Consider the following 9,490-nt stretch of genomic DNA (forward strand, 5'->3'; position numbering starts at 1 on the left):
ACGCTGCAATCCCTTCTCCTCTTGGAATCTTGGACACACATACACATGTGCCCGGCATTAGTTTAAGCCACCGGGTCAGAGACTCGAACCACGGTCGACTACATAGGAGTCCAGCAACACAGCCATTACTAATGGCCGGTCCCAATAAATTCAATATAAATGTTTAATGTAAGTGTTTTTAATCTGTCAAAAAATCCAATTAAGATTACAAAGCAAATGACTAACTGGTAAAAGATATCTACAACTTAAAGCATAAAGAACTAATATCCCTAATATAAAAAGAGTCCCTACAAATCAACCACACCAAACACTTAACAGGAAAATGACCAAAAGATATAATAAATAGTGGGACCAGCAGATGATGTAATGGCTACTTCGCTACCACATAGTAGATCACGGTTCAAATCCCAAACCCAGTGGCTTAAAATTCAAGTCGGGTGTGTGTGTGTGTGTGTGCCCAAGATACCGAGAGGAAAAAGGATTGTAGCATGGCCATTCCCTCAGGGGGGTGATTTCACACTTTCTGTCTGTCCCATGAGCACACAAGCACTATATAGCAAAAATCTCTCTGTAAACAAAGAAAACTACAAATAGTTGTGAAAATGCAGTTTCCTAGTAAGAGAAATATAAACTAAAACCATCCTGAGATACTCTTGTGTTTTCTTCTCAGGCAGACAAAAATCACAGCTTTCTAATGATATTAGAAACAGTATACAATAGGACCAGCAGGTGGCATAGTAGTTCAGGTGCTAGACTCCCACATGGCCAACCACAGTTCAAGCCCAAGAACAAGAGGCTTGAAAATCACACCAGGCGCATGTGAGTGCATGCCCAAAATCCCAAAAGAATGGAGAAGGTGTTGTGACCTGGTGAGTAATTTCTCACTTTATCTCAGTCTCTCCAGTGAGCGTAGATGCCCTACAGCAAAAATCTCTCTTAAAAAAAAAAAAAATGTCAACCAGCATTCTCATTCTAGTAACCAGATACCAAAGGTATAAAATAATAGAATCTCTGAAAATATCCAAGTACAAATACATATATCTCAATATATATCTCGTAACACAGTTCTTCCATAACTATTTTAAACATACCTGTGATAATGTGCACATTAGCTCTTGCATTCCCATTTATAAAACAAAAAATTAGAGGTAGATGGAACCATCAATAGAAACTGGTTAGAGAAAAGATAATACTTCCAGAAACCAGCAGGTGGCTTAGTGGTTAACACACTGGACTCCCAAGTGGTCAACAATGGTTCTAGTCCCAGACCTGGTGGCTTGAAAATCAGGTTGGGCAATGTCATATGTCCCCAGAATCCCAAGAGGAGAATGGAGGAGAAGGGACTGCACCATGGCTATCCCCGCAGGGAGTGATTTCTTACTTTCTATCTCTCTCAAGCCAGCAAATGCACTCTATAGGCAGAAGCCTATAAAGAAAAATGGTAACATTTTAATAACATTATGTACAAAACACATACATATATTGTATGATTCAATCTATATAAAATGTTCAGGATAAGCAAACCTACAGAGACAGAATAAATTAGTGGTTGCCAGGGGAGGGGGGCTGTAACTGGGAATAACTGTTAATGGGTATGGATTTCTTATGTATACTTTAAAATGATGAACTGTATGCTATGTGAATTAAATCTCAATAAAAAGTTATAAAGAAATTTCAAACTGCTTCAACTCTACTGATATTCTAATTTGTTGTGTGTGTCTGGTATATGTGTGTGTTTTTTTAGACAGAGTCTATGTTACGCTCCTCCTGCTTCAGCCCAAGTAGCTGGAACTATAGGTACATGCCACTTTTTAGGATGGGCAAGGAAATAAGCCCAGGCCTTCATGCAGCTGCAGTTTGCCAAGCAGGAGAGTTCACCATGTGCTACTAAGACTAGGCCACCTATTAGGTCGTCAGGAGAGTCATGATACATTTTTGCATGGAAAAATACATCATGACTTTTCCAATCTAACAACAGTGTTCAAACAGTAAGCAAGATGCTTTATCACTACTACTCAGGAAGGAGTATTTTGATCTAAAGCAAATACAGATCTGAGTCTCACCTTTTCCCACAGGATTGGGTACACGACTTAAAAACTTATAGGAATCTCTGAAACAAAATATGTTAGCCTGAGAATAATAGCTATTTTAAAAATCAAGACTTCAAAAAGGTTCGCTACTGTTTCCCAATATGACTAGAGATAAAAATAGAAAACTACTGCCTAATACTAAAGCACTAATATCCAGAGAAAATGGGGGGGGGGGACTCTCCCCTGATGTGCAGTTTATTTTTAAAAGAAATAAAATATAGGGTGAATCTTTTCAAAAGCTGCCATTGTGCCTTTCACCAACAAAGTTGAATAGTTTTCTAAAACTAACACACTTGGCCAATACTTGTCAGCGATTGGCAAAACAAAATTAGACTCAGAAGTCACAAATTACGTGACTTCATAAAATAAAACTTAGAAAACTCAAAAACACTAACCTCTACAACAGTATACAACTCAAACAATATAAATGTGTAATCTTGTATTTATTTATCCATAAAGTTCAGGGTCTTGCTACAAATCATCAATTCTTTCTGTGAGCAAGTATTTTTTTTAAAGTGCATTTTAAACATGCCTTAAGAAAACAAGTACATGGCGTGATCCTGTGGCGTATGTGTGAGTGTTTTGGTAAAACATGGCTAAAAGTTTATGTAAGTGAAAAAGGAAGACCTGTGCTGAAAAGAGGGGGAAAAATACCCCAAAGGAGCAAGTATTCTCAACATAGACAGTGATGCTTTAATGAAAGATGTTTAAGAGACTGCTACTATAGTAGTTCTCAAACACTGCCAGAAGAAAATGCAATGTGAAGTAAATGATGGAAAAGATGATATGGGGGCTGGCAGGTGGTGTGGTGGTTAAGGCAGCTGGACTCCCACATGGCTGACCGTGGTTCAGGTCCCACAGCTTGCTTTCTCACTTTCCTCCTATCTCTCTGTCTCTCTTTGGTCAACTTCAAAAAAATTTTAAAAGTAATTTTTTTTTAAATGACAATGAATAAGATTAAACAAAAAATATTTTTAAGAGGTTTTTGCTATAAGGTGTGTGCACACACCAGAAAGATAGAGACAGACAGACAGACAGAAAGCGAGAAATCACCCCCCTAGGAGGGATGGCCATGCCTCAATCCCTTTTCCTCCATTCTCCTCTTGGGATCTTGGGCACACATGTACATACACCCGGAGTGAGTTTAAGCTACTGGGTCCAGGACTCGAACCATGGTTGGCTAAATGGGAGTCCAGTGACATAGTCATTATGCCAACTGCTGGCCCCCCAAAAATAATTCTTTAAGAAAAAAAGGAAAGAAAAAGATGACATGATAACAGAGACTGATATTAAGAGAAATAAAAGTGTCTTCAGCAATGCACAGTACTCAGTAGAGATGAACCAGGAGCAAAGAAAAAGATTGAAGGCAAAGCAACAGAATGCAAGGAGAAAAAGCAAAAACAATGAAGATAGCAAAAGGTGTGGCCTGGTAGACTCATAAACTTCAGACCAGCAGTTAGCGTAATGGCTATGTGGCTAGACTCCCATGTAGTCAACGGCAGCTGGAGTCCCAGACCTGGCGGCTTAAACTCCCGCGGGCACATGTGCGTGCATGCCCAAGATCCCGAGAGGAGAAGGAAGAAGGGATTGTGGCACGGCCATCCCCCGGGGGGTGATTTCTCACTTTCTGTCTCTCTGTCTGTCTCTTGTCTTTTCAGCAAGCGCACGCACCCTATAGCAAAAACCTATCAAGAAGAAAAAAATACTTAAAGATGATGGGGGCAGCAATTAGCATAATGGCTATGTTGCTGGACTCCCATGTAGACAACTGTGGTTCGAGTCCCGGACCCAGTGGTTTAAACTCACACCAGGCGCGTGTGCGTGCATGCCCAAAATCCTAAGAGGAGAATGGAGGAGAAGGAATTGCAGCGTGGCCATCCCCGCTGGGGGGTGATTTCTCACTTTCTGTCTCTCTGTCTCTTTCTGTCTTTCTGACAAGCACAATCGACCGTGATCTCATCTCCCTTGAATGACTGTAATTCAAACTGAACATAATTCAAGTTTGTTTTAGGAACTTGAATAAAATATTTTCTTTGATGAATGAAAACTATACTGATCATTTTAACTGGATGCTAACCAGTATTCAGGTATTATCAGACATCAAAATGATTTCAGGTATTAATATGGTTATAACTGTTCTTACGACCTGGTAATTATAGTCAATAAAGATAAATGATGTACTAGTAAATTTGAGTGAATTCATTTAAAGAAAGCGCTTACGTAATTATACCATTTGGCAGTGGAACTTTAATAAAACGGTATATGTTTGGGCCTTTGATTTTGTGTAATTCAGAATAAAAGATATTTTTGTGTAAAAAAAGAGCATGAAAAAATGTTTATCTCAAACCTAATAAAATACATTAAAATGTTCAAAATTTCTTAAACATTGTTTTATACATTAAAAACCTTAGAAGACCAGTCAGTGGCATGGTGGTTAAGGCAGCTGTATGCCACAGGGCCAGCTGAACAGCTTAAGTCCGTGACCTTGCAGCCTGGAAAACATGCAGAGCACATTTGCATGTGTGCCCAAAATCCTAAAAGGAGAATGGAGAAAGAGACTGCAGCATGGCCATCTCACTGAAGGTTGCTTTCTAACCTTCCCTCCTTCCTTCCCTCTCTCTCTACCTCTCCAGCAAGTTCATGCATTCTATGGCAAATTTTAAAAATAAAATAAATTTAAAAAAAAAGAAAGGTCAGAATTGAAAATATTTAACTAATGCTTTAAAAATCATTATCTTTTGGGGACCAGTAGATGGGATAATGGTTACAATCACTCAACTCCCACAGAGTCAACTGCGGGGTCAGGGTTAACCCTAACCCAGACCTGATGACTTAAAAACTCCCACAGGGCGCATGTGAGTTCATGCCCAAGATGCAGAGAGGAGAAAGGAGAAGGAACTGCTGCATGGCCATCCTCCCTGGGGTTGATTTCTTGCCATCTCTGTTTCTCCAGTGAACGCATGCACCCTATAGCAAAAAAAAGAATTTTCATTTTCTTTTAAATATTAGTCCGAAATTAATGCAAGGAACCAAGTGTCAAATCCAGTTTAGTGAACAACGACATACTGCACTTGAAGTACATTTTACACTATTATGCACTTTCCTTTTGCCTTAACAAAAACAAAAAATAGGTGCAAAAAAGTCAAGATTATCCTATTTCAACCTTGTACACAGTATCTAATGTTTTAAAAAAGGGAAAAGCCCAGCAGGTAGCAAGGCAGTTAAGGCACTAGACTTCCAAGGGCCAATCTCAGTTAGAATCCCAGACCCAGGAGCTTGAAATTTACACAGGGCACAATCCAGAGAGAAGAATGAAGAAAGGATTGCAGTGAAGTAATCCTCCCTGGGGGTGATTTCTCACTATCTCTTTCTCTCTGTCTTTCTTCAGTGGGCTCACACACACTATGGCTAAAACCTAAAAACAGACAGGAAAAAGAGCTTTCAGACTTCTCATCTGCATAAGGTTAAAAAAAATACTTAATCAAAATACTCCATTGGTGGGAACCAGCAGTTAGCGTAATGGACTCCCACATAGTCGACCGCGGTTAGCGTCCCGGACCTGGTGGCTTAAAACTCACGCCGGGCAGGTGTGCGTACATGCCCAAGATCCTGAGAGGAGAATGGAGAAGGGATTGCAGTGTGACCATCCCCCCTGGGGGGTAATTTCTCGCTTTCTGTCTCTATGTCTCTCTCTGTCTGTCTGGCAAGCGCACGTGCCCTATAGCGAAAAACCTCTCCAAAAAAAAAAAAAAAATACTCCATTGGTTTAGCAAAGTGCCTAATTTATGATCAAAAGTGTATCTTTTCTTTTTTGGGGGAGAGGTTTTTTTGGTATAGGGTGTGTGCGCCCGCCAGACAGATAGACAGAAGGCAAGAAATCACCCCCTAGAGGGGATGGCCACACCGCAATCCCTTCTCCTCCATTGGGCATGCATACACGTGCGCCAGCATGAGTTTTAAGCAACTGGGTCCGGGACTCGAACCGTGTTCGACTACATGGGAGTCCAGCGACATAGCCATTATGCTAACTGCTGGTCCCCAAAAGTGTATCTTAAGACATAATAGTTACTGGTTTAAGAACAGGAACTAATTTCTTATTCCAAATCAATCTGAGCTTCCATCAGTTCTACTTTACTATTAAGTATATGCCTATGTTTTAGAGTTATTTTATTTTCTAATTAAAGGGTAGTTTCAATATAGTCCACTGTTTTAGACACAGAAAGACTACTTACTTGTAAGTCTAAGACAACCTTAAGTAAATTGTGAAAATAAGAGGTACTTTGAAAGAAAAGGGTAGCCTATTCATGAATAAATATACTTCAAGAAAGAATTTAAATGTACTTTGACTTTGGCTCTCTAAAAATCTTAACAAAGTCCATAATTTTGGTACATAAATATGTGTGTGTATATACATACTATCTCATAACATTCAAAAAAAATTCAGCTCAGTCTTCAACATCAAGCATTTATGTAGGTTAAATAACTATAACAGACAATAAAATAAGTTACAGGAAGAAAATAACTCTCAGTAACATGCTGAAATGTCACATCATATATAACCACAACACAACACACGGGAGTGCACGTTTTCACAAAGAACATTTTCAGATAAGTAAAGTGGCAAATTTCATCAATTATTACAAGTTCAGACCCCATTCTAAAATGTCTTTACACCAGTGGCCTCTCTAGGAAATGTTTAACTACTAAAGCAATGATTCTCATACAACTCACAAAATATAGTAATATACTCAAGTAGTTATTTAATTCAATGATTTATGTATTATGCAAAAAAAAAAAAAAAGGCTATTCCAAATCAATACCATCACTTTAAGAACAAATATTCAGGGCCAATGCAATGGTTAAGGGATCACACATGGCCAAGTAAGGTTCAAAACTCAGCTTTAGTAACTTGAAAAACACACAAGGTACGAGTGTATGTATGCCCAAATGCCAACAGAACAGAGAACCTACAGGGAAGGGATTACTTTATGACCGTGCTCCATTGAGGGAGAGGGGCTGTGCACACTGGCTCCCCACACACCCCCTGGCAACTTAAAAAAAAAAGCAAATATTCAAATGTTGGTAAATACAATCTAAATGTTTCCCAAGTTACTAAAAACAACCACAACTTTTCAACATAATAACTACATTACTGGATGACATTAGCCAAGATGTCAATTTGTTCCTTAATATAACCCTAATACAAGAACATGTCAAATTGTTTGAAACTCAAATTTTAAAACTAGGTTCAACTGGGTTTCTGTATTTACCAATGTACACTGGGCTCAGATACTTCAAAGTTTCTTAAAATGACAGCCAATAGTGACAAATTCAGTGAAATAATCAACCCCTTTGGAAACTGTTCTTAACCGTCATTAGTTTAATTGTATTAATTAAATAAATAGTATTTGCTATTTACTAATAAACACCCCCTTAGGACCACACAGTATCCTGGGCATTCTATCATCACAACCTTACAGGGTAAATTTTAAAACACTGTCTTAAATACTGTAGGTTTTAAGGCACACAATTGGACTTGTCTTAGTACTGTCTCCTTTTCCAGACACCGTTTCTTATTGCTGGCTTTAAGAGCATTTTCTACTGCCAGGAATGTACCCTTTAGTTCTCAGGTCCCCCGTTTTTGTGTTAAGTAGAATTTGAAGAACTTTTACAGTTGAGTGGAAGTATGCCAACGAAATCATGTCCTGAGCTTATGTTTTCTGTGATGTGAACCCAACCTACCCACACAGCCACTGGAACAAACACTATGGCGGATCAATAAACCCTTGGAAGTCCTGGGAAGGAGCAGTCGCCCTCGACTACAAAGGGCCTACAATCGCCGCTTTTTCAACCGCAGAGCCCAGCTGGCCAAGCACCACGTGAAAAAATGCCGCAAGGAAAGCTCTTCCGGGGAAGGGGAGTCCCTACATATCACGTGCCACCGGTCCAAACCAGCTATCTGTTGGTTGGAGTCACAGGCACATTCTCTAACTGTGGAGACTACAGAACCTGCCTCCCAGCACTCCAGGGCCAGCCCCCTTCCCAGCAGCCGTCACGCCACCCCCAGGCACTTTCCCCGCAGCTTAGCGGCGGCGTCGTGCCTAAAAAACAGCGGAGCAGGCAGTTTACCAGGGACTCCGCCGCATAAACCTGGCCAGCTCTACAACACGCACGAGCAGCGCGTGGGTGGGCTTGAGACTTCTCATGATCCACGTGTCTGCTCCGGCGACGCGAGCCTCGGGCGAGATGGCTTTCCTCAGAAACGTACTTAGGTTCCTCGCGTTGTTCTGCCGTCACTAACCCCTTAGACCGCCTTCACCCCTCCCCGCTTCCACCTTGTCAGAGAAAGGCGGCTTTCCAAGGGTTCGAAAGCCAAGGCAAAAATCCTCACAGCAAGGCACTACCACTTCCCACTTGAGACCCAATCTGAAATAATCCCTAACTTCTGCATTCTCTTGCAGAGTCCTCAACTTCAGTTACCGGTGCTCAGAGATTGATTAATGCCCTAGACTCAAGCACCACGGAGGGCAGAGACCTTATTAACCATTTAACAGAAATGGAAAGCCCTATAAACAGAGAACTAGTCAAGGGCAGTCCCACAGAGGAAAAAGGAAAATAACACCTGCTCTTCCCACCTGTTTTCCCCGCCCTCATTTCTGCACTTGCGAGCCGCGGTCCTTTGTTTACCAAGTTCCCCTTCTATACAACTCACTTCCTCGCCCTCCTTCTTTCTTAAACTCACAGTCAAGCCTCAAACAATTTGAACGGAAATTACAAGCTATAAGAGACATTTGCACAGGTGTCAAAACGCTGCACCTAGCGCCTTAGAAAAGCGACGTCGGCACCGTTTCCCTCGGAGTTTTGGAACCCCGAGACTTGATCCCTAAAATGCAAAGCGGACAAACTCAGCTTTCGACCTAAAGCCAGGCGCCGGGCTAGAAGTCGTCACGCGGATCGTACCATGCTGTGCGGCACCCCACGCACGCGAGGGCAGAGCCGCGCCTTGGGCGCTTCTCACCCCGCCCGCCTCGTGGCCGCTCTCTGGCGTCGATGTTCCCAGTTAGTTTACCGCGCGACGCGGAAGTGAGGCCGGGAACGCGCGCGAGGTGACATGCGCAGCCTCGTCCGGGGGACCACAGGCGCGCGCCAAAGGCGGCCCCGCGCAAGGCCCAGCCCGGCCCGGGCGTGCGAAGATTTCTCAACGGAACGCTTCTCACGCCGTTCAAATACACAAGAGCTTCAAACTCTCGAAAAACTCCAATCGGGCCACTACTAAAGCGACGCCCTCCGCCCAGGCCCGAGAGTTACCGTGCGGGGCGTGGCCGGCCTTACCCCGAGTCCTTCACATCCCGCTGGGGGCGGGTTATTCTGTTCGGTTCGCACACCGTGTGTCCGCTCCT

General features: G+C 42.0%; 1 protein-coding gene and 1 pseudogene across 19 annotated transcripts in view; one reads left to right on the plus strand and one right to left on the minus strand.

Moving 5' to 3' along the window:
• MGA (MAX dimerization protein MGA) overlaps positions 1 to 9,490 on the minus strand; it is a 146,570-nt gene that overhangs the window by 82,382 nt on the left and 54,698 nt on the right. For 14 of the 19 annotated variants that reach the window (XM_027775809.1, XM_027775812.1, XM_027775815.1 and 11 more), the window contains exon 1: positions 9,423 to 9,490. The exons of 2 other annotated variants lie outside the window; for them this stretch is intronic. The gene's annotated coding sequence lies outside the window, so the exon portion shown is untranslated. Of the gene's footprint in view, positions 1 to 4,914; positions 4,971 to 9,050; positions 9,361 to 9,398 lie in introns of those variants that run through there. 3 more of the 19 variants (XM_027775803.1, XM_027775802.1, XM_027775804.1) reach the window with 3 other exon arrangements.
• Positions 2,683 to 3,523, plus strand: LOC102471484 (protein LLP homolog pseudogene; annotated as a pseudogene).

Source organism: Tupaia chinensis, unplaced genomic scaffold (assembly GCF_000334495.1).
Source record: "Tupaia chinensis unplaced genomic scaffold, TupChi_1.0 Scaffold000605_1, whole genome shotgun sequence".
Classification (NCBI taxonomy): Eukaryota; Metazoa; Chordata; class Mammalia; order Scandentia; family Tupaiidae; genus Tupaia; species Tupaia belangeri.